This window comes from Rhincodon typus, chromosome 5, assembly GCF_021869965.1.
Source record: "Rhincodon typus isolate 14 chromosome 5, sRhiTyp1.1, whole genome shotgun sequence".
Taxonomy (NCBI): Eukaryota; Metazoa; Chordata; class Chondrichthyes; order Orectolobiformes; family Rhincodontidae; genus Rhincodon; species Rhincodon typus.
Window position 1 is genome coordinate 95,854,607 of NC_063336.1, and position 25,135 is coordinate 95,879,741.

At 39.6% G+C, this 25,135-nt stretch overlaps 1 long non-coding RNA gene across 2 annotated transcripts in view; it reads right to left on the reverse strand.

Moving 5' to 3' along the window:
* Positions 1 to 330: 330 nt before the first annotated feature.
* The window catches only part of LOC125483064, a 105,535-nt gene continuing 80,730 nt past the window's right edge, over positions 331 to 25,135 (reverse strand). The window contains exon 3 of one of the 2 annotated variants that reach the window (XR_007262049.1): positions 331 to 630. This is a non-coding gene — a long non-coding RNA (uncharacterized LOC125483064). Of the gene's footprint in view, positions 631 to 14,032; positions 14,600 to 25,135 lie in introns of those variants that run through there. The other variant, XR_007262048.1, reaches the window with a different exon arrangement.

A 25,135-nucleotide genomic window follows, 5' to 3' on the forward strand; every position in this document is an offset into this window, starting at 1 on the left:
CCGAGCTACAAATCTTTGCCAAAATCTTAAACAGGAATTGGTCATGAGAATTCCTAAGTTGGAAATAACTCAACACAATACAATATGATGTGCAAACAGGATTGCATGTGGAATTCACAGCAGATAAAGAATCCTTAGATTTCAAGTGGTCCTCTAACAGCTGTTGCTATTGGTTTCCATGGCTGCAAAAAAAAAAGCCAAAATAGAGATGTGCATTCTGGTACTCAGCCAACACACCAGGGATGCTATAAGTTCGATAGCTACCTCATCAGAGCCAAGATCACTTCAACTGAAGTGATAATGAAGATCCTGAAATAAATAGAGAAAAGGTTGCCAAAAACAATTTATTGGCCAACAATGTCTATTAGAAAGTGCATGTATACATGCGGGACAAACCCTTCCAAATATAAGGTAATGATATGAAAGTCGTGTAGGCAAGAATCAATAGACAAACAGACAAAAATTAAAATGCTCAACTTCTAATCAAACACGATGTCCCAATACATTTTGAACTTCTAATGTTACATATGCAATATGAGTACAGTATCATTGACATCTTGATTAAGTGCACTTTGTCTCCCCATCATTTGATCCAGCATTTGTTTTTCTTTGACATCAGCGGTGAGGAAGCTGTTGGAGAAGATACAGAGAGACAGATTTTTTCACATTTAGAAGCAAATTGACTATGATAATGGTAATGATAAGTAGCATGGGTTTGTTTGGGGATGGTCATGTCTCACCAATTTGAGTTTTTTAATGGGGCGCCAAGAATGATTAATGAAGGAAGGGCACTGGATGTAATCTACGTGGACTTTAGAGAGGCATTTGATAAGGTACCTCATGGCAGGCTGGTAGAATGCAGATTTGGGTGGAGAAATGGTAGATGGATTTAATCCAGACAAATGCGAGGTGATGCATTTTAGAAGATCAAATTCAGGTGTGAATTGTAAAATGAATAGCATTATCCTTAGGAGCATTGCGGGATCTTGGCATACAGGTCCACAGATCCCTGAAAATGGCAACACAGGTGAATAAGGTGGTCAAGAAGGTATACAGCACACTTGCCTTCATTGGCCAGGGCATCAAATATAAATATTGGCAAGTTATGTCAAAGCAGTACAAATCTTTAGTTACGCCACATTTGGAATTCTGCATGCAGTTCTGGTTGCCACACCGCCAGAAGGATGGGAATGTTTTGAAGAGAGTGCAGAGAGGGTTTACCAGAATGTTGCCTGCTCTGGAAGGTTTTAGTTAGGAGCAGAGATTGGATAAACTCATTGTTTTCGCTGGAAAGACGGAGGATAAGGGACGACCTGATAGAGGTTCTCAGAATTATGAGGTATAGATAGGATGGATAGTCAAACGCTTTTCCCAGGGTAGAAAGGTTAACTAAAAAGAGGGCACAGGTTCAAAGTGAGAGGGCGAAAGTTTATGGAAGAAGTACAGGGAAACATTTTCACAGAGAGGATGGTGGGTGCCTGGAACTCAGTGCCAGTGAAGACGGTGGAAACAGGCATGTTAGCAACGTTTAAGGCATATCTCGAAAGACACATGAATGGGAGACAAACAGAGGGATAGAAACCACATAGGGGAAATAAGTAGTGGGTCTGAATAAGGACTAGGAATTGGTGTAGGCTTGATGGTCTGAAGGGCCTGTTCCTCTGCTGCATTGTATTATATATTGTATTATTGTAAACGCAGAGTCAATGTAGCAAGAGATTGAAAATGGAATCTTTATAATTGTATCCAAAAGGAGTGTGTCATACCTTACCACACAGGCTCATTATAATTTAGATGAAGACGAAATTTGGTAAATAATTAGCACCCAGTACAAGCAGTAAACTTACAATACTGCTCTAAATGTCAAACTACCTTCTCAATTAACCTGAAATTTTCTTAGAAATACGATCACTCACTTTTGATGTTGCAAAATGTTACTGCAAAGTCAATCTGCCTCAGTTTTGCAGACTGGGTTTGATTACCAACTAGAAGAAATTTGAACTTAAAAGTCAATATTGTGTGGAGCTGGAGAAACACAGCAAGTCAGGCAGCATCAGAGGAGCAGGAAAGTTGACATTTCGGGCCTAGACCCTTCATCGGCACCCACTGCTGTCATTTGTGCCAGTTGAACTTAAAAGTATTGTTCCGTGTCCTTTAAAAGTATAGGCTTGAACTTTCTGATGACTAGGGAGTTGTTACTCCAGTGTAAATGGGAGTTACATGTGGGGATTCTGTGGAATTTCCATTGTAGCCAACTGTGAAGGAATTGCCCAAGAAGTTTAAAATTCTGCTCAGCAATTCCCCCAAATTTCGAGCTCTCCCCAAAAGTATCCATTTTAATCAATAGACTTGGAGGGTTTTGCTGAAGTTAAACAATTACTCAGCAAATTTAGACCATTAAATATCAAATGTATCTCCTAAGTAAATATTCAACTGACCCCAACTTGCCACACTCATACTCACCTTCCCATCCCTAGACACTTTAAACCACGCAGATCCTGACCCAACACATCTCCCACCACAGGACCAGATAACCCCTTATCTTGAGTGCTGTATACCTTTATTATTCTATCCCCAAGGGAGCCAACACATATCTGAACCAATCACAACACACCCTGCCGATTGACCCAATAAATCACTCTTCACCCTGGGACCAGGCACTCAGCCACAATCCCCGATCATCCGACCCAAGACATCTGCCCATTATGTCCAGGACATGCCCTCACTCCCTGCCTGACCAGTAAGCCCGAACCCTAGTGCCACTGCCTGATTTGAACTCTTCTCCCACTGTCAGACCTGAAACCTTTTTCCCTCACTCCAGGCCCGACAGTCATCAGCACACTCCGGACCTGATGCACAAAATCCTGCCGCTCTAACTCCCTTCCTACACTCTGGACCTGAGCCCCCTTCTTTCCAGACTCTGTACTGAACTTTTTCCCCCACCAGATCTGACTAGAATGTCCTGTCAGAAATGTAGAGCTCTTTCATTATATAAAAACGGAGCAGAACAGCAATCTGCATGAGATTGCCTCTCCTCTCCTCGAAAAATCTTCTGTTTAAATGTCGAGCACGAGACAAACCACACCCATCCTAATTGCATTAGGTCATTATCAATACATGTATTATCTGTTTCATAGCACGTCTGTCAACACAGATATATCTGCTATGATTATGAAAATCGAAAGCAATCATTCAGCATGTCTACATCACACCAAAAATGCCAAAGTGACTAAAGAGAAAAACTATCAAGCTGTACTGTGTCACTAAGTAATTCTATTTCATAATGCATCGGAAGCCATTTAGTTGGCACAATCCACCTGTCAACAATCCACAGGCACAGGGGTCAACTGAACAGAACGGCCGCAGAATGATAAGGGTTATGATCAACGATGCCCACAACCGCTTCCACAAATGGGAGTGAGAAATTGCATACCAAAAAACTCTGTACTCCAATTCAACCGACCAAGAATGGACATCCACACTGAAACAAGCCATCAGCATACAACAACAAAAGAGCAGAACAAAGAAAAGAATAGCCCTTCAAAAAAAACTGTCCAAAATCTCCCACACCGATGATATGGACAACACAGATTCATGGATTAAAAACATCTTTGACTAACCACTTACAGAGACTGAGAAGACCATCCTAGAATGCGGACTGAATTAGAACTACAGAGACACCAAAAAGACTGACTTCCTGGCTGCGCTGGAATCAACACTAAAGAACAACAGACTCATGGAGGAAGTACAACAGACCATCAGACAGACACTGAGGAAAAAAGGAAAGTGGAACACATTCAACACAGAAGAGAGGACAGCCCTGGAAAGTCTCAAGAAAGACAGGAACATTGTAATCTTAGCAGCTGACAGAGGTCGCATGACAGTAATCCTCAACCGAACCCAATACATCGAGAAAGCCAACGCACTATTAGCAGATACCGACTCCTATCAACAGATGGCGATAGTCCCGACACCACAGTTAGGGAACTGGACTGCAATGACCCTGAAGAAATTACATAACTCAGGAGACATCAGCAACACAGACTACAAAAAATGAAGCCATAGGGATCAAACACACCCCGATTCTACGGACTTCCTAAGTTACACAAACCAGGGGTCCCCCTCAGACCTATTGTCTCACTGCCACGTACACCAACAAATAGACTAGCCAAAGAACTACAACAGAAATTGAAATACTTAGTAGATAACACTATCCACTCCATCCATTCATCCCAAGAATTCCTCAACATCATCAAGGACACCAGGATAGAAGAGGACGAGATGATGATATCCTTCAATGTAACAGCACTATTTACATCCATAAACATTGACCTAGCTAAAGAGACAATTGCCACACTGCTGGATGAATCAAGTAGGCATGCAACCCAGTACACCAACAACATCAATAAGGACACCACTGTGAAACTACTTCATCTGTGCCTCACAATCCACCTCACCTTCAACGACAGCATATACAAACAAATCAATGGGACGACAATGGGATCCCCAATATCAGGACTGATGGCAGAAGCAGTAATGCAAAGACTAGAATAGACAGCACTCACCACTATAGGACCCAAACTCTGGGTCCAATATGTAGACGACACCTTCGTGATTCTAAATGTACAAAACTAGAAGAAACCCACCGACACATAAACAACATCCTTACAGGGATAAAATTCATGAAAGAAGCAGAGAACGACTGATTACCCTTCCTGGACATAATGGTAGAACGCAAAACCAATGGGGAATTCCAAACTAGCGTATACAGAAAGACCATACATATGGATAGATGCTCAATTACACTAGCAACCAGCCCATGCCCACGAATGGAGCTGCATCAGGACACTATTTAAACCAGCCACAACACATTGCAGCAACCCGGAACTACGCGAAGCAGAACAGGAACACTTATACGGAGTCTTCAAAAGAAATGGATACCTGAAAAGCACAATCCACCATTACCTCCAAGACAGACCACAACAGGAAGACACAACACAACCAGACTCACTAATCACCCTACTGTACATCAAGGATATTTCAGAGATGACCACAAGACTATTCAGACTCCTAGGTATGAAAGTAGCCCACAAATCGACAATAACCCTACAACAGCTACGGACGAATGTAAAGGATCCCATACCTAACACCAACAAAACCGGTGGAATATACAAAATACCATGCAAGAACTGTGAGAAAAGCTACATAGGCCAAACCGGAAGAAAATTGACAATACGGATACACGAACACCAACTAGCCACCAAGAATATGACCAATTCTCACCTGTCTCACCACACACAGGCAATGAGGGACACGAATTCGACTGGAACGACACATCCATAATTGCACAAGCCAAACAGAGATACACCAGTGAATTCTTGGAGGCCTGGTATTCCAACCAGAACTCCATCAATGAACACACTCAATTAAACCCTGTGTACAAGCCACTGAGAAACAAAACTGGAAGTAAAACCAACCACCCCAGCAAACCGAGACATATAGATAACAAGTGAGACAGAACACCGACACTTCGCCAGAGATGCACTGACGATGTTACCTAGCAGGATGATGAAATGTTTGCAACCAAACCCATTGGCTCGGCGAGCATGTCTACAACCACATCCATAACCCAAGCTACAAATCTTATTGAAAACTTTTGCCGATTGACTCTATGACACTATGAACAATTTTGCAGTTTCTTGGTCAGCATTGCTAACTTAATCTTTTTAAGTGATTACACAAGCACTGACTCAACCAGTAGAAACAGATCGTTTTTACTGGTCCACTGAAACGTTAATATTGACAGGGATAAATTAATGGCTCACAGAGATTCCAACACTGTGGCTGTGGAATATCTGTAATAATTAAATTGGGGAATAAAAACTCACAGGACACAATCTTGTTTTTGTTGGTGAGAACATTGAGAAGATGCATCATGTATTTTAAAGTGCTACAGAAAAGTATGTTAGCACAAGCTTCTATCTAATTTGATTTGCAAATGTTTAACTAGAGAATATAAGCTCTAAATTAATAAAAGTGCTATCAAAGCTGGAGACTTAAAGGAATTTCACCAGCCTCCTATCCCTGGAGCAGTGAATTTGTGGATTTGGTTCCCAGTAGACATGGTTAATGCTGGATTGATTAAAACCTTTCAGAGTTGAATTGAAGCACTCATTAAAATTGAGGCTTTTTTTTAATGATTAGAGAGATCAGAGAGATGATTGAATGCTATGTGGTACAGGGTAGTATCTGAGGTGTTGCTACTGTAGAAATATGAAGCCAAGGAAAACAACTGAGTCAGGATAATGGATTTAATGCTTAATACAGTCTAGCAATCTACTTAACTGATTCTGGCAGCAGAAAGAGAGCTTTTGATGACCTTTCCTCAAAAATCAATAGGTTGAATTGGGTTGATTATAAAGTTGGTTGCAGGAAAAAGGCATCAAAGTGGATGATCAGCCATGACCATATTGAATGAGCAGGCTTGATGGACTGAAAGGCCTATTCCTACTCTTATATTCCTATATGACTTCGGAAAAAAATGGGTTTGATAGGTGTATAGGATGGGCTGAAGGGCTAAAATTATTAATGATATTCCACAGCTGCGCGACCTTGAATGAGTCCTGTGAACAGTCCTGTATGTGCCGCAGAGTTTTTGGATTTCACCTCGGACTGGGATCGCGAACAGTATCAGGAACAAACCTAAGCCTCCAGACCAGCTTTTGATCTAGGTGTCCCCGATTTGCAGGAGGGCATGAGGCTCATTCCTTTCTTTTGCTCCCATTTTCATTTTCATTTATTACTTAATAAATGTTCATAGTTCAGTGTTTTAGTTTTCATTCCTTTTCCATCTTTTATTATTGCTTATTAAATGTTCATATTTAAGCAAATTGCTGTTGTTGAGCCTTCTCTTGACTACATTTAACCAAATTCAAAAAGGATCACTTGGGTACACTATGTGATCCAAAACAATGGGCCAAATATCCTTTTTTTATTCCATGCTCTATGTTCTCCAAATATAGTGATAGTTCCTGTCATAACTTTAATGCTGAGATTTGAGGCAAAACTGCATTCCAAAATTAACCTTAAATAATTCAGGATGAAAGCATTTGTAATTTAAGAAATTGAATACTACCTTTTAGATGGATTTGGGTTTGACTGCACAGCTATATACCATTCTAGGAGCAAAATTATAATCTTCCAACTCAAACAAGACAAATATCAACAAACCAACACTTAGAAATCCAATTTGTTTGTCTGTGTAACCCTTACTATTGACACCAGGAAAATAAATAAAACAATTTTACAGACTAAATTATGGAGTACCATCCTAGACCCAATGGAATGACAATACATTGTGCACATAATGTAACGAAATCCATGGGCAGTCCTTTAGATCATTTAAAGAAATGGTACAACTACCATACAACCCTCTTGCACAATTCTCTTATAGTTCTCTAGAATTTGGGATGTTCCCTCAGACTGGAAAGATCATACATTGTTCAATTTTACAAAACTGGTTGTAAGAAAAATCTGGTCTAAATAGGACCAGTAGCTGCCCTTCAACAATAGGCAAGATGCGCAAAAGTACTAGTAACAATGTCCTATACAAGTATTTACATTGAAAATGTCTTACTGGGGCACCCAAAATCAGAGAAAATACTTTGTCTTACAGAACTGACCTATTTTTCTAAAGTTAGTTGATGAGGGTAACTGGATGGACAATGTCTATCTGGCTTTTGGAAATTCTTTGATAAGGTGCCTCAAAGAGACTTTCCAACATGATAAAGAATTAGAAATTGGTTTTGTCAGGTCACTATGAAGGCCTTTAAAGTTTCAAGATGGCACAATGATACTTTTAGGATGAATCATGCTTGGTACCATACTGGTAAGGGCATTAATGCAAACTCAGTGAACACCTCTTATGATATGTACAACACATCATTCACCATGTCATTCAGGGTACAAGCTTGATTTGAAGCACTGAGTATCATTTTGGAGCTTAACTATACAGCCAATATTCTCTTCTGAGTTCACATTGTCTTAGCATTTCCCAATGCACAAGAATTTTATGATTTCTCTTGTGGCATACCCTATCAAACTCCTAATCCTCTGTAGGACCCACACGTGATCTCAGCCTCTGGTGGGCTGCCACCTACACTAAATACAAATCACTTGTACCCCACACCCTCACTATGTGCAGATCTCACCTCTTTTCTAGGCTCTATGATACCATTCATATAAGTGGGTTACAATTAGTATGTTTGAAAGTGTTTGGCGGTTGTGGAATTGTGAAAGAAAGTGAGTAGCCTTCCCATCACCTTCTCACCCAACAGCAGCCCGTCTTCCATATTATAGTCGGCTGGGAAGGAATAAGGCATCTCACCCATCTTTGGGCTGATCAAGGCCCTTATGTATTCAATGTGATGACATAAAGGACTAATTTGGCTTCCAATGATAATTATGTACAGCAAGGGAAAACAAACAGCCCAGCCATTTTAACTCCATACACTGTTATTGGGAAGGAATTAGGAGTGGTGAGGGGAGTGATCCATCAAAGGCACCCACCACCAAGATCTTATCCCCCAACTAACCCTCCCACTTAGCCTCTGATTACTGGAACCAGAGACACCTCTTCTACCCTCACCAGTGTCTGTTAGATAGGTCCATCTAAAATCCCTGGACTTAGCTGAATTCCAGGCTCTATTACACCTTTTCTACAGGGACTGCTTGTAGTTGCAGATGGTGATGGAAGTCCCATTCAAAACCAAGTAAGGCTGTTTCAGTATATCATCCTAGTCAGCTCGAGACTGGTTTCTCCATTGGTGGGTTGGGAGGATGTCCCCATGTAAAATCCAATTCAGTACCTAAGGTACCAAGTGAGTATAAAATCATGTGAACTTGTGCCTTCATCACCATGCTTTCTTGTTGTCCAGTGAGGCTGCACTTTTTAGTTACTGGAAAGGTGCAAAGCACAAAAGGCAGGGTTGTTGTGCAGGGAGAGGGAAATCAAGAAAAGCCTGCTTATACCACCCGTAACTTTTAAAGACGGAGGACTGTGTATAAGAATGCAATCAACTTCAATTTTTTCACCCTTGTAGCTAAATTGGCAATAGCTGCCCCAACAACAGCCATTGTTAACTCCTCTGGGACAATACAGATATTCAAGCATGCCTGCTCCCCGCTGGTTAGCTCTTGTTGCCTTCAGCTCTGCCTCACCATGCCCTACAAAACAGAATGTGTGAAACAGACAAGAGAGAGCATTCAGTCAGTAAGCATTGTTTTACTAAGGTGGCTGTTATGGCTGAACGGGTGCGTGGGTCATGTTATGTAGCCTGTGAGATATGGGTTTCGAGCTTGCAGCAGTGCTAAGCAAGTGTGAATGAGGTGAATCAGATGAATGTTTGGTATAAGACCTGATTTTTAGAGACTATTGGTAGGTGAATGATCAGGTTGGAGTGAATTGAACAATAACTGAGGCCAAATTTCACAGAGATGTTACAGAATCACAGAAATGTTAAGGCACAGTAGGAGGCCATTCAGCCCATTATGTTCATACCAGAAAAAAAATGATGTGCAGGCACCAAGAGATTGGAAGACCTGCTGTTTTTAGATAGTGGCTTTAACCTAATGCATGATACATTCACTGACCTTGACCACTCATGGTGGTTCACTGTACTTCTGACAGGAATGCATCTGGGTCCTCAGGATGAGCTTGACCTCTGCAGCTATCTGCTACCATTCCCTCATCAACGTGTGTGTGGAAGAATTCCTCCCTCCTCGTATATACACGGTATCTTGGCTAATTCCCACCTCATTTATGTAGGTCCCCAATGCAATGACACAAAACCATGGACACTGCTCTTCATTTTGTCACCGCCACTATCTTCAAGGTCAGGCCAATTTCCTGTACAACTGCCAGCAGGTAATCCACCAAAAATGTACTTTCCCTTTAAAAGATGCAAGCTGCCTTTAGACAGTGTTAGTCATTCATGATATTGGTCCCCTGTTGATACATTGGCCAATTATGGCACTGTTAATGCTGACTAAGTGCTGAAATTATTGAAATGAGCAGGCAGCACAAAGTTGCTACGTGGTATAGAACAAAACTGGTGAGCATGCTATGAAATCTCTGCAACTGTTTTCAGAATCTATCAGCTTTATCTTATGGAATTCTGAGGGTTTAATAGTAATCTGTTACAGTGGACTGAGAACTGAATGAAAGCCTATTGTCTCAAAGGTGTGTGTATGAGATGTGGGTGTGGGTGTGTGTAATGTGTGCGATGTTTAATAAGCTTTTCCTAATCCCTCATCGTCCTTGATGCTTGCATTGAACATTTTGTAATCCAATTCTTCAGCTATTTATGTGATTGGACAAGATTGACTTCTTTGCTAATACCATTCACTGTTTTATGTGGCCACCATCATAAAAGACATTTCTAGTGTAAGAAAAGGAGTCCTGCAACATGAAACTTTGTTCCAAGCCATATTTGTGATGCAGTAACTGGTCTGACAAATTGGGGCAACGACTGAACAACCTCTAATACTAGTAAAATCTAGGATATAAACAAACCTCACTGCAACAGGCATTGATTTATTGGAGTAACAGAAAAAGATGGAACTATTGCTTGAAATATTTAATGCACTTAGTGAAATTTCCATCTCTAAATTGCAGTTCAATTATAAGGGGGGGGGGTGTGTCAGTCTTAAGCAATTCTTGCCCCCAGCTCCTATTTTTAAACAGTGAATTCGATGGTGCAGATCTATGTTTCATGTATCAAATTTTGCAACAAGTTTGCCTGTTTGGGTGGACAATGCGGTAGATTGGTTCAGTTCTCCCCGTGTTGTGGAGATGTTCTTCTACTGACATTGTTCTTTGATCATTTTCTCACAAAGAATGCCAACCATTAAAGAAAATAGAAATATTTTGTTTTGCACTTGCTGTGGTACCCATGACACAGTCTGAAGAAGACAATGATATCATTAACAGGTTACTGTATCTGGATGGCTCCCCAGTCATTCTTTCACAGTCTGCTTATATTGTGTAGGGGTTGGTTAGCTCCATTGGCTGAATGGCTAGATTTTGATGCAGGGTGACAGCAATGGTGCAGGAATTGCTTCTTTTCCCTCACCCACTGAGGTTACCATGAAAGTTCCAACTTCTCAACCTTATCACTGGCCTGAGGTGTTGTGACCCTCAGGTTAAAATCGCCAACAGTCGTCATTCTCTAATGAGAGAGCAGGCCTATGGTCCTCTGGAACTATGGTGATTTTTACCTTTTACTTATATTTTTGTGGAACTATTTAGTCTGAGAGCAAAGTTGTTGTGGAAATGACTCTGGGTATAATGCAGGGTGGTTTTGCAGACCTACAAATTTCACATAATTTTGATTGATGGGCAATTGTTTAAAAGTTTCATTTAAACGTTGCTCCTGGGTTCTGTAACTTCCCTGATGGGTACAAAGGGTTTATGTAGACATTTCACAGGCCTGCATAGAGATCAGACTTCTGAAATGACAGGTGCCTCCAGCCTCGACACTTAAATGGCTGGAGGCATAATGTCCCCAGAGGTGAGTGCAAAGCCTGCCATAATGGGAAGCCTCTGTGGTTAAAACTCATGTTTCTAGCACCACAGTACAAAACAAGATGCTAAATTAGATTCAAAAAATGTAATGCAAAGTTGCTAACTTCTTGTTTTTGTAATTCTATATTGACCCAATATCATAAATCGCTATAGAGTATTTACATTTGAATGTGTTGCTCTTCAATTCAATGATTGACTGGTCTGCTGGCTAGTTGCAGCTTTGGACCACTACAGCTAGTCAACGATATTGCTGAAAGGTCCCAAGAGTTAGCGAGTTTACCTGCATCCATTAAATATGACAGAACAGGACAAATGGGATTATTTACTTGTAGATGACATTTGGGAACATTCAATCCTTTAAAGTTCAAAGAAAAGCTACAAACTAATAGTAAAATGCAAATGCTATGAATGGCAGAAGGTCAAATGGAGTCTGGTAAGATAGTAGTTTTTCTAATGGCAATCTAGAAATATGAACTAATTGTCCTTTGCTTAAATCCCACACTGGCATCTTGTGAATTTCAATTTGTTTTTAAGATGACCTTAAAATGAAAGTTGCGGTCACTATCTTATTTTTTGTAAATATCCAATTAATTTGTTAATGTATTTAAGTACAGAAATGGAATGGTTTTATGCTGTTCGACTTTGTACAACCACAATCCCAAATCAATTGCCTCAACTCTTAAAATGCCATCTGAAGCAAGTTCCTCATTGTAACAAATTGCTACAAAGATTAAAGTGGTTCATAAAGGAGGATCACTAACTTTTTGGGAAAACTAGGGACAGGCAATAAATAGCAGTTTTGCCAGAGATTGTCACATCCTAAGACCATTTTGTCTTAAAAATTGAGGCATATTTATACAGTAAATGACATAAAACTAGGACTTGTAGTAGAAAATACATCTTAAATGCAGGGTGGGATCATTAATTATGGTTTCACTTGAATGAAGCACTCACAAAGTATTTTTAGTGTACCCCCAGGGCAGGAGTTTTGCTGACAAGGTCAGGATTTGGTTTCCATTTCCAATTACTGTTGAGAAGGTGATGGTGAGCCATCTTCTTGAACTAATGTAGTCCCATCTAATTCACATACATTCAGAGTGCTGCTGAGAAGGGAGTTCCAGGACTTTGATCCTGTAACAGTGAAAGAGAGCTGGATGTAAATCCAAGCGCGATTGCTTGTGCTAGGAAGGGCACTTGCAGGTGGTGGATTTGCTACGGATTTGCTATCCATGTCTTTCAGGATGTAGAACTTGGAGTATTGTCAAAAAAACCTTTTGTTAAGTTATTGTAGTGCATCTTGTAAGTGGTACGCACCGCTGTGACCGTGCATTAGTGGTGGAGAGAATGAATGTTGAAGGTAGTGGATGGGGTTCCAGTCAAGCTTCTGGAGTGTTGTTGGAGTTGCACCATCCAGGCAAGTGGGGTGTATTCAATCACACTCCTGACTTGTGTCTTATAGTTGGAGGACAGGCTTTGTGGAGTCAAGATACTCCCCAGCCTCTGACCTTGTGTTATATCCACAATATTTATATGGCTACTACATTCAGTTTCTGGTCCATTGTAACTACCAAGATATTAGATGTAGGGGAAATCTATGATGTTAGTATTATTAATATGTCAAGGGAAGCTGGTTAGATTACCTTTTGTTGGAGATGATCACCATCTGTCAATTGTGTGATATGAATGGTATCTGCCACTTATCAGTCTAAGGCCAAATGTTGTACAGGTTGTTGGCATAAGCTGTTTCAGTACCTAAGGAGTTAGGAATGGTGCTGACCTTTGAGTTCATACAAGGTTCAAGCTTGTAATGTTTCATTCTGTAAATAAGTGCTCAAATTAATTATCCTTGATTAACTGAATTTCTGGTATAGAACAATATGAAGGGCAGCAATGTATTTTAGGTATACCTGGACTGGTGGAAGTGGAAGGCAGATGCAGTTTAATGCTGTGAAATGATACATGTTTACAGGAAGAATGAAGCAAGGCATTACAAACTAAATGGTGCAATTTTAAAGGAGCTAGGGAAACACAGAGCACGAAAGTCTACATATACAATTCTTAGTTATATATGGTTCTCGATTCTGAAGAAGAGTCACTGGACCCAAAATGTTAACTCTGCGTTCTCTCCACAGATGCTGACAGACCTGTTGAGATTTTCAGCAACTTCTGTTTTTATTTCTGATTTCCAGATTCTGCACCTCTTTTGGTTTTTTTATTTAACTCTCATATTGTGACAAGTTAAGAAGATAGTTAAAAAGCAAAAGTTCTTGGCTTAACAAATAAGAACAGACTGCAAAAGCAAAGCTGTTATGCAAAGCCTTTATAAATTACTGACTGGGCTTCAGTTGTAGCACTGTCGCTGATTCTGGACTTTAAAGTAATCATGTTCCAACCAGTACCTGGGCAAATGTCTGCAATTCATTTCGGTTCCAGACAAGATACCTCTAAAACATTGTAGCCACATGTGAGAAGGGGGAACTGGTTACCCTTCTTTATTCAACAGTCCCTCATCTTTGTTGGTCATGACAAGTTTAATTTAACACAACAGATTCCTTTCTTCAGAAGTAACATTTACAGTGCCAATATATTTGGATGTTAATAGGAGCCAATTTAACCAGGGTTTCTTGGATTAAGGAAAGAGTGAGTTTACTAATTACTAGAATATGAAGAAAACTAATGAAGTTCAATATATATTTATATAGATTAGAAATGAGAAGTGAGAAAACTCATAATAGAGAAAAAAAAAATCAGTCTTTGACTGGTCTACAAGTAGTCCTGGCCTTTAAGTTAGGTGGTTCCAGTTGATTTGACATTGGCAGGTGAGCAGGTGGTCTAGGGATTCTTGATTCTGCAAGTTAGTCCAAGTGAGTTGTCCTGTTTCATCAGTGACTTCGTTGAATTACAACTTGCTTCCAGCAATCGACGAGAGAGAATCTTTCATTTTATCTAAGCATAAAGGTGCCATGTGGATGTTCTTCATCAATGGCCTTCACAGAACACACCAGCTCCACAGAACTAGAACACCAGACAAGGACAAAGATAAATGCAGTTTTTTTAAAATATATAATTGATTTCTTGTATATTCCTGGAATCTGAATACACAATCAAATCTTCCACTCAGAACAGCTTTCCATTATCTCACATCACAATCGGGATGGAGCTCACAGGAGATGGTTTCTACTGTAGTGGTAATCAACCTCCATTATTTCTGCGACCACAGGAGATTATAGTTCAGTTTTCGCATTGCAACTCTTTCTTTGAAGTGTCAGTCTGAAAGTCCTTGAACCCTCCAAGTTGCAACATTACACAGTATCTATTGGGACTATATATAATCTACCCAGAATTTTTTCAGTCAGTGAAGTACATTCTCAGAATTTACATTCACCAACATCTTTGCCTTATACGTCCTATTTTACAATTTAACAAAATAAAACCATCTTACTTAGAAGTTCAAAATGTCTAGAAGCAAATCCAAACGGTGATTCTTTTTAATGACAGTAAGGATTTGAAGCTCACTGAATGAGTGCTACAGAGATTTACTAGAATTGAATTAGCTTTATTGTCACATGCACTCAAATGAATACAGTGAAAAGTTTACAAGTCACCACTTACAACGCTATCTTAGGTTTAAGGTACCTAGGTACAGATTCTTCAGTACAAGTTCTTAGTAAAAAAAATTAGAAAAATAATGAAATAAAAAGTCAGTATTCAGATCATAGGAATGAATTAGAAAGTAGAAAATAAAGAAGTTCAGAACAACATCCTTCCAACACAGTCCACACTGGCACCTAGCCTCCAGTCCATGCTGGGACTCGACTCCAGATCTCGCCAGGCTTCACCTCGAGGTTCTCGAGCAAGAGACCACTCTGGAATCACTCTGAGGCTGGAAGTCAATGCTGAGGCCACGGCAGGCCAAGAGACCGTGCCGCTGAAAGACTGCCACACCGGGCCGGGAAATCGCCATGCCAGGCTGGGACACCACCACACCGAGCCAAGAGGATGCCATGCCAGGCCAAGAGACAGTCACGCCCAGCCAGGAGACCACTCCGTCAAGCCGAGAGGACGCCTCTTCAGGTCCACGCTGAGACGGAGTGTCCCAATTCCGTGCTGAGGCTGGGAGGCCGAGTCTGTGCTGAGGCCAGGAGTTAAGGACGTCGCCAAGAAGAAAGAAGAGAGAAAATAAAACACAGAAGAGAGGTCAAACGAAAGAAAATGGATGGAGCAGATGAGCTTCGGCTTACGTGTCCTCCTTCGTAGTAGAGGATGAGAGATTTCAGTTGTGTGGAGAAACTAGAGCAATTGAGATTGTTCTGCTTTAAGCAAGGAAGGCCAAGGGGATACTTAATGGAAGCATTCAACATTGTATAGGAGTTTAATAGTGTAAATAAGGACTAACTATTCTCACTGGCAGAAGGATCAGTAATCAGAAGACACAAGTTTAAATTGGCAAAAGAATAGATATGAGATTAGATTTAAAAAAATATAACAAGATATTGTGATCTGAAATACACTGCTTGAAAGGAAAATGGAAGCAGATGCAGTAGTAAGTTTCAAAATATGTCAAAGGGAAATAAATTGCAAACAATTTAGAAAGTGTGTGAGGAGGGGGACTAATTGGATAGCTCTTTCAATAATCTAGCACTGATATCATGGACTGAGAGGCCTCGTTCTGTGCTGCATCATTCTATGAATCCTTGATTCTATGAAATAATTTAACTTGCTGAGATGTGTTACAGTTAGCACTGAGCCTGCATAGTAATTGATAGTAGTACATTTCCCACAACATTTCTCCCAGTAAAATGATGCAATATGATAGAATATTATCTATCAAATAATGCATCAAATTCATTAACTTTTTTCAGCTTCATTCCTCACCTTTGATTTGAGTATTTCCCTATATTTACAATTCTGATTTTTTTAATTTGCCTGAGATATTCAGTAAAATATGATGATACCAAATATGGCAAAATTTGAGCTATGTTACAGTACAGGCACAAAAGGAAGGTTGATCAATCTAAATGACATATTGGAAGCTTAGAAGACATTGAAGTGGAAGGTTAGAGGGATATATCAACAATGATAAAATGGAATAAACACATGGAATTTATAGATGTTGGAAATTTGAAATAAAAAGATTGCTGGAGAAACACAACAGGTCTGGCAGCATCTGGAGGGAGAAACAGTGTTAATGTTGAGTCCAGTGACCCTTCGTCAGAAATGGAAGTTTGTGCCAGAGAGCTCATCGGTTACTTAACTGAATCTAGCCTCTGGTTTGAATCAGAATAAACCTCCATGTGTGCATCTTTCTAATAATTAATTTGTCAGTTGTTTACAAAATTATACTGATGCATCCAACAATTGCTGTTACCATGGATATTCAGTATACTTATTGGTAACATGTACAATGAGCTTAAAGGACAATTCCAAGAGGGCTACTATTTGCATGTTATGAGACATGATGTATAACAACAAGTGTTGAACACAAAGCGTAAACATAAATTGTAAAATACACATACGTGAGGATCATTATGATGTTTTTTGAAAAATTACAACTGATTAATCTAAATCAAGAACTCTGTTTTGCAAAAAAAAATGCTGCTCATGACATGGATTTTTAAAGGAATACTTTATTAATTTTTGTTAAGTTTGTCAATTTGCTAAAACGAGAATGTAACCAAGAATTATTTGATTTCTCATCTACATAAATGATTCAGCTCTCTTAGTTAATTATGGCAATGCCACTTACTCATCAGGTATTCTCTTCATAACAAGTTATGTTCTGTGAATGCTTCTAGCTCATTAAATCCTGTCACATCCTGTTACACAACACAGTTGAACTATTATGCAAAATGTTCCATGTGGAGATAGATTGATTATGCTCTGAATGTGTCACAGCTAGACTGAAAGGAGGTTTTCTTCACACTCATTCATCTGGAGGCCATTTTTCATGTCAGTTAAAATAGTGCTTCCAGGAACAATGTAAAAATTACTAGGAATATTTCATTGATGTTACAGTTACTCATACCATTACCTGAATATGCTGTGATCCTTTCAAAGTTAATTTCAGCCTTGCCAGCAACGTCATATAAATTTAGCCATATTACTTCAGCCTATGTAACTGATCATTTATTATTGGTGCCAAAGAGAAGAATGCAGATTCATTTAGAAATGACAGACAATTAGAATGAGAACAACTTAATTTGACAATTCTGTTGATATGGCAATGCTGCATACAAGGCTCAAGAACATTTCTAATGCATGGTAAACAGATTAACTTCAGGTCTGAACAAAGACACATTCTGAGGTGTACGTTTTGCATGTGTGAGCAAAGGAGGACAGACATTGATTATTTCAGTAAATGACACCGGTGAGTTAGATTAATTGTAGGAACAATGTATTGAGGCCATACCTTTCATTTATGCTATACTCTTTGATCTGGATTTTGTGCTTTTACCACTGGCACAACTGAAGCCAATTAGTGGCCACTTAAGGGCCTCATCCCATCACCACTAGTATTTCACTCATGATGCTAGGAGGTCCATATCATGTAGGAAACCCTGGAGCTTCAGCTGTTCAACTTGCTCTCAGGCAAGGACAGCGGTTCGGAGCCGGAGGGGTGGTACAGAATCTGCTTTGAGGCCCCCTCTTAGCCCATTGGAGGCATGTCCATTCAAGGTCAACAATTCTTCCCTGAGCTCTACTGCCAACTACTTCAACTTTGTCCCTCAATCCACTCACTCCTCTCACTGGTCAGCCCCAAACCGAGACTCTTCAGCACAGAACGCTACTTTTAGTCCAGCATTGGCTTCTGTAGGAACTCCTGGGATCACAGAGCCATAGACCACTTTGATTAGCTGAGGACTCTTTATGGCAAGACCCATTCTTGGGATAGGACCAGATATCTCACTTTTAAGCAATTAACGCTGTTTATGGCATTAACTTTGCAGAGAAGCACCTGTCAGGATCATGAGTGAGTTCTCTCTCTTCTTCCTAATATTTTATCTGGGGCAAGGGACAACAACACCCAGTGAAATCCAGCCCTACATTTGAGTTGCTTCCCTTCATCCTCTCCTAAACCACCATGTGAAAGTTGCTCCAAGATGCAGCCCCCAGCTGCCAGCTTGAATTTATAACTTTCTCTCCTGTCTTCTCCCATGCTCTTGTACAGACTCCTCAACTTGACTACAGCCTTCAACATGGATAACCATACCACTCTCCTTCAAGGTCTCTCCACTGTTGTTTAGCTGAATGATCTTGAGCTTTGTAACTACTGTAGTCAAAGAGTGTTCTCGCTCCCACATTATTTCTGGTATCCTCTTCAGACACCTCCTTCTCAACTACATGCATTCCCTCAACAGCATCATTCAAAAACAAAGCATCAGGTTCCACACGTATGACAACACACACACCATGTCACTAACTCTCTCATCTCATCCACTGTTTCCAAGTTATCAAACTGCTTCCCTGGCATCCTCTACTGAATGAACCGAAATTTCCTTTAATTAATGACTGGGATGACTAAAGCAATTATCTTCGATCCCCCATCACATACTCTCTCCTTTAATCACCGAGTCCATCCCTGTCCCTGGCAACCGTTGTCTCATATTTGACACTCAATCAGCTTCGAATTATGCATCCACATCATTGCGAAGACTGCTTATTTCAACCTTTGTAATATCGTTCAACTCAGTCATGCCTTATTAGATCTAGACATGACTATCCCAGCATATTCCTGGCCATCCTTCTATATTCTTCTTTCCACAAACTTGATCTTATCTAAACTCTACTACCCTTTACCCAAACTGGAATAAAGCTGTGCTTGCACATCTCTTCTATGCTTGCTGACCTACATTAGCTCTTTGTTAAGCATCCCTGATAGTTTCAAATCCCTCCAAATGAAGGCCAACATGAAATCCCCACCCTTAACTCTCCACCTCTCTTGGTAGAACACCAGCAGACATTGAAAATAGAACATTGGTGCCATGTCTTTATACTCTTACAATCTTTTAATTGCAAGAAAGCGCACATTATATATTGTGCGCATCCAATTCATCAATGTCTGATCACAGGTAAGGCCTCAGTTCATACCTCGCACCTAAAGACAATTAAACATCCAATTAGTATATAGTTAACATCTCTACTTTTCTGTTTTCCTTTAAAAGGCACCATTTGGTCATCCACAAGAATATTTCTATGCAGCTTGATGTTAAACATTACCATAGAGAGTGGAGAAAAAGTATGAATAATTAATTCCATTAATCAAATTACTGGAGTAAGAGGGAAATTTCTGTCAGTATTCTGTATGCTACTGAAGAAGTGTCCAATAAGGATTTTTTTCAACTTGCCAGTAGAGGGTCGCATACTATTTTCTTGCAATTAGTGCTGCCCTCAACTCAACAATAAAATCACTTGCAATGGGATTCTAATCCATACGAATGAATGATCATGATCCCAAGACTAGAAGGTGAGAGATCATATTTCAGCAGAAATTTCACAGGCACTTATTGAATAGAACAGGATGCTAAGCCTTGAATTCTCTTCTGACCACATTCTTTTGCCAGCTCTGTAAAATGCTTGTGCATTTAATAAAGTAAAAGAATAGCAACAGAAACAGGCAAAACAGATTGTACAAAACAGCATATCATATAGAACTGTCCACTATGTTCCAAACTGACTTAATTATATCTGTTCAAAACTTTACATGATTAAGAGTTCAAAACTTGAACAATATATGTCTCCAGCATCACCTTCATTGCAAATTTGTGGATACATGATGCAATCAATTTTTGCATCATGTACCTTTCTTTCCATTAATTAAATCTGTTTCCAATACCATCCCTAATTTACTTGAGGCACATGAAAGTGAATGAGAATTTGAGGTTCATCAAAAGAAATGCTGTTTTCTGGTGTATCAGAACATCCAGCTGGAGGTAGCAAAGATGAAGGAGGTCACTGATTGGGGGAACTCGAGCAATTGTGCCAGGGCCTCCATCAGTAGGTGGCAACAGTGGGAGAGCGAGGTTGGAACAAAAAGACCTTATCTTGAATAAAGGATATCATGGGCTATGTTCCCTCTACTGTTTCCTTCCACTGTGAGGACCAGTGAAGTCTGTGCATGGCAGCAACTTCCAAATCTGGAAGTTAGTGTTTGCATCCTTCTGAGCAGCTTAGAGGAAACACTGATCTTGGGGGAAGGAGGCACCTTAGAAAGGAGCAGGCAGGTGTAAATACTGCATGTACTTTCATGCTTAACCTTAATTTCCCTTCATGCTTGTAATGATCTGATGCCAGTGGGATAAAGAATTCTGCTTCATGATCTTTGGGTTGTTTGTGTGTTCAAGTCTCATGTTACATAAACAACAGGGCATGCCTGCTTTGAACTATACAATGGAATACTGTCTAACTGACTGAAAAATGACTGGTTTATCTCATATACAGGGAAATGGAGAAGGTCCAATTATCAGAAATTAAGGCACAAAGTTAAGTAACTTAAAATTATAACATAAAATGCAAACTATGCTCTTTCTACAGCACTAGGTATCAAAAACAGGAACCACTTGAAGTAATTGAGTTAAATGAACGGAACAATATTGTGTCATCCCAGTATGTCTGTCGTAACAAAGATATATACAATCATAATTATGTGTTTGACATTAAGCATCACATTGCATAATTATATTTATATTTATACGTAATGGGTTATGCCAAAACACCAAGGGTCTGAGAGCTTCTGAAGCACTGTCTAATGCTATATTTAAAAAAGTGTTCTTCACCATCGAAGACTTGACAACACTTTGTTAATTAAACAAATTTCAAAACTTGCATTTTTTGATCACAGTGCTGCCATTGTAACCCACGGCTCAATTGGAAAACACAAGTATGTATCGAAAAAGTTTAACAGGTATACCCGCGGACACTGCACCCATCTTGTGTCACTAGGTAAAAGTGAGTAGATCACACAATCCTTGTTTTATAAAAGCCATGGTCGTAAATATTCTTCACTATTATTTATAATCAGCTAAAGACATTTCAATGGCATTGACATACCTGTTTCAAGCAGATAAGTCAATGCCTTTTCGCAACTGCAGAGTCAAATTTTAGATAAATGCGTTGAGCGTGATTGTGTAATGTCAGCTTTCAGAATAGCTTCAATAAGTATGTGAACTTCGGAACAGAAATGCTGCAGCAGCAATTTCTGCTATTTGCTTTTCTCTACCTCTCTTTCTTCTTCTTCTTCTTCTTCTTCTTCTTCTTCTTCTTCTCCAAAAGTACAGCTTCTAACTTGATGCTCAGTTGCACAGCAATTGAACAGTTACCTTTATTCAAGTCAAATACCCATTTTCTTTGTGTAACTCAATAGTGAGCATGGCTGCATTATTCAATGTGGGCAGGCCGCTTTACTATACTGAGCCTCGCAACCAACAAAGAGCTTTTTCTTGTAGGCTGTCTTACATGTGTACTTTCTAGTTCTGCTCACTAGGTCAATGGTTCCCAATCTTTTCAGGTACATGACACACTTCAATGAGACAAGCAATTCCATGGCACACCCATTTTCATCAGCCAAATTGATTGCTCATAAATGTCACATTTATTTGCATTTCACATGGAACAGCCTTACTAGAGAGGTTTGCAATATAGTGCATTCAACAGACTAGAGAAGGATCAAAAGCATTAATGTTTCAAGTCCACTCAAAAAAATGCACCATCTTTGACTGCAAGCACAGAGGCATTTTCAAAATCTACTCAACATTTTTAATTATTCATGGCCCTAAATCCATTCTACACTCACCATCAGTTCAGGGGTCTGAATTTGACAGATGGCATCTCACATTTGTAACAATATTTTTAAAATTATAAGTTTTATTTATTAATTGAAATTCAGTGGATTAAAACAAAATGCAAAAAAAAAGGAGTAAATTGCAATTTGCTGGGTTAAACCAGTGCGAAATCTGGGCCTGCAGATGTGTGCTCAGCCTTTTTATCCAGGGAAGAGGCGATGAGCGGCCACCCACAAATTTTGTTCCACTGACAAGTGTTCCCTCAACAAGACAGATGTTTCTGTGGTCACTAGTGAAAAACTATCACGTAATCTCATTTTCACTTTGACCACCTGCATTTAAAATATTTATACTTTAGAATCAAAAGATCACACATTGTTTTTATTCAATTATTATTATTTTCACAAGTTTTATGATCTGTAATTTTAGTTAGATATTTGTTTAAGATGAAACAATGTTTGCTTTACATCAATTTTCATTACCATTGTACAGAATTTCACAGTACGCTTACATAATTCTCTTATAGTGCACCGGTTAGAAATCACTGCACTAGATAACAAGTGAGAACCCTGTTCTAAATTTCCCTCCTCAATCCACTGATATTACAATCAGCCCAGATTGAGGATCAAACTGAGGCTTCCTTGATCTATGTAGATCAGCAATTCATTGAAAGATCAACAGCTTTTCATTTTATAAGTCAAGAAAATAAAGTTAAAGTGGTTTTCAATGCTCTTTGACGGTACAAGTTAATTTATATTTTATGATACACACACATATTGTTTTCTGAATCATGATAAATTATTCGTATTACACTGTGAGCACACAATCAAAATAAAATCATTGTTAAAGGCTATAAACGGTCAAAATTCTTGTGAGTATAAGTGTATAGCAAACACTTTGCTGTTTGCTTACGAAGAGATTGCAACTAGTAAAATTACGATATACCTTCCCATTACTTATAAATAGTTATCAACACACGTAAGTCAGGTAAGTAGATGGATGCGAGGTGCTGCATTTTGGAAAGGCAAATCAGGGCAGGACTTATACACTTAATGGTAAGGTCCTGGGGAGCATTGCTGAACAAAGAGACCTTAGCGTGCAGGTTCACAGTTCCTTGAAAGCGGAGTTGCAGGTAGATAGGATAGTGAAGAAGGCATTTGGTATTCTTGCATCAGTGCATCGAGTTTGGGATTGGGAAGTCGTGTTGCAGCTGTACAGGACATTGGTTAGGCCACTCTTGGAATTCTGCGTGCAGTTCTGGTCTCCCCACAATAGGAAGGATGTTGTGAAACTTGAAAGGGTTCAGAAAAGATTTATAAGGATGTTGACAGGGTTGGAGGATTTGAGGTATAGCAAGAAAAGGCTGGGGCTACTTTCCCTGGAGTGTTAGAGGCTAAGGGGTGACCTTATAGGGGATTATAAAATCATGAGGGGCATGAATAGGGTAAATAGGCAAGGTCGTTTCCCTGCGGTGGGGGAGTCCAAAACTAGAGGGCATGGGTTTCACGTGAGAGGGAAAACATTTAAAAGGGACCTAAAGGGGCAGCTGTTTCAGGCAGAGAGTGGTGTGTGTATGGAATGAGCTGCCAGGGGAAGTGGTGGAGGCTGGTCCAATTACAACATTTAAAAGGCATATGGATGGGTAAATGAATAGGAAGGGTTGAGAGGGATATAGGCCAAATGTCGGCAAATGGGACTTAGATCAGTTTAGGATATCTGGTCAGCATGGATGAGTTGGACCAAAGAGTCTGTTTCCGTGCTGTACATCGCTAATGACTCTATGACTCTATCTAATTTTATTCAGTCTTTAAACATAAAAAGCTTTGCTAACTCTCGCTTTCATGAAGAGATTATTACCCTTTTAGAAACAAGGCTAAAGTGTGTTTAGTATATATTATTCCAGCAGCTTATTGCCCCATATATCAGCTTGGTTTAAATAAGAATTGTAGAAAGTGGCTGGAAGGCATCAGTCACTTATTCTGTTAATAGCAATATTCTTTTGTCTGCATGGTAAAAACACACTGCTCTGGATAAAGGGATTTTTAATGTGATTATTCTTTGGTTATAATGCATTGTTTTCAGGGCGCAAAAAAAACTGAACATGATGTAGTATCACAGGCTGCATGCGTCATAGAGCGAGGCTGATAATTGTTTCTATAAATGACATTTGCTTTTGGGTATACTACTGTTCATGCCAACTGTTGTATAAATGCCCAGTGAATTTTGGCCAAGCTGCCTGATTTAGCAAGTGGGTGAGAATCAGCAAACACAAATTCTCTTTTCTGAATTGGTGTGGTTCTACAGTAAAATGCCCCACGAAACAGATCCTCCTGTCAGGATTACATTAAAATAATAACTGTTAGAAAAAATTCTTCTTAGACAGTTTTGGGTAGTCAATAACAAATTATTCCACGTTTTTGACAAAATATCTGTCACTTCTTGACATGAAATTGATTCAAAAATGCAAATTCTCAGCTACTAACTTCCTCAAAACGTGCAAATTCAGGTTCTTAGACTAATTACATGCTACAGTCAACAATATTCACAAAATAAATAACCATCCATGAAGTATTACTCATTTCACTGAAGTGGAAGTACTGGTGTTGGACTGGGGTGGACAAAGTCAGAAGTCACACGACACCAGGTTATAGTCCAACAGGTTTATTTGAACTCTCAGACAACAAGGTGCAGGGCTGGATGAACACAGCAGGCCAAGCAGCATCACAGGAGCAGAAAGGCTGACGTTTCGGGCCTAGACCCTTCATCAGATCTG